This window comes from Alligator sinensis, unplaced genomic scaffold (genome assembly GCF_000455745.1).
Source record: "Alligator sinensis unplaced genomic scaffold, ASM45574v1 scaffold277_1, whole genome shotgun sequence".
Lineage (NCBI taxonomy): Eukaryota > Metazoa > Chordata > Crocodylia > Alligatoridae > Alligator > Alligator sinensis.
The window spans coordinates 4214782-4216196 of NW_005841899.1; positions in this window are offsets into that span (position 1 = coordinate 4214782).

Here is a 1415-nt window from a genome sequence, read left to right on the forward strand (position 1 = left end):
TCTTCTGGTGGTAGGGCACTGTATGCATGCACCCAGCTGGGAGCTCCCCTGGGGAGGAGCTGGCACTACGGGCAGCTGGCAGTATCATGGCTGGCCATGCCTCATGGCTGGCCCCGGGACTGCAAAGTTGGTGAGTCAGGCTCTAGCCAGGGCTCCCTGAGCTGCTGGTGGAGACTGCAGCTGGGGCACTGGATGCCCCAGGGGCCCTCCTCTGATGACATATCCTCCTGAGGCCACCAGTGCTGCTGTAGACAGCATGGCTGTGGCCTGGGTTCTGAGGTGCAAGGATGTCTGTCAGTCCATTAAGGGCATGGACTTATGGGCACTGCTGGACTGATTATTGTGGTTGGTTGTAGTGACCCACTGTGCCTGCAAGGCCTTGACTTTAAATCAGCACTGCTGCACCAACCGGTAATGCCCGGGCTCCCACATCTGGCCTGACAGTGCCTCATATATGTGGGTGTTGGAGCACCTGCCCTGCTCAAACTGGTACTGCACCTCCACCTTGCTCCATAGCACCACAAGGTCACCAGTCTCCTCCTCGGTCCAACTGGATCCCTGGGTGGAGGGAATGTGTGTGGGCATGGGTGTAGGCATGGGCCTGGGTGAGGAGGACAAGGCCATCATGGGTCTCGCTCCTGCTCTCTGGGCCCCTGAGCAGCTGTCCCTGTCCTGCTGGGCCTGGGCAGCTGCCTGCAGCACCCAGCACAGGGGCATGACACATGGCTGGCAGCTGCATGGCAAAGGCAATGCCCCACAGCACCTGAAGGCACAGGGCAGGCTGCTGAGGGTGGGCTGTGGGCAGGTGGAGTTGGTCCTGCTGGCCAGAAGCTGCCTGCACAACTGGGCCTGGGGGCTTACAGGCCTGGCTGAAGGCTGCAGCAGCCTGCAGCATGCTTCTGGTCTGGATGGCAGCTCTCAGCATCCAGTGGCTGAGGCAGTGGCACTAGGATGCAGACAGGCTAGTGTGGTCAGCCCAGGGGAGAACACTGGGGCCTGGAGTGCCCTCAGGCTCCTTGCTGATGTGCCCCATTAGGGCTCAAAATGCCTGCAGGCTTTTTTAAATGCCAGATGCAGGGGCTGCCATATAAGCAGCCCAGCCCTGGGACAGAAGAGGCTCCTAGCCCAGAGCTCTGGGGCTAGCCTGAGGCCAGCCCTAGTGGCACAGTAGACTCAGAAGCAAACTTCCTCCCTGGTTGTGTTTACACATTCATTACCGTTCAGTAACTAATCCCACGTAAATTTGCTACCTACAGCAAATTTACATAGGATTAAGGGTTTTTACTGCTCAGTAAGCACACATGTAGATGCCTGTGCTTATTGCACAGTAAACTAGGGTACTGCGCATTTAGTTGTCTCGTGTAGATGCACCCACAGTTAATAAACAGTTAGATACCTGATGTATTTTCCCAACA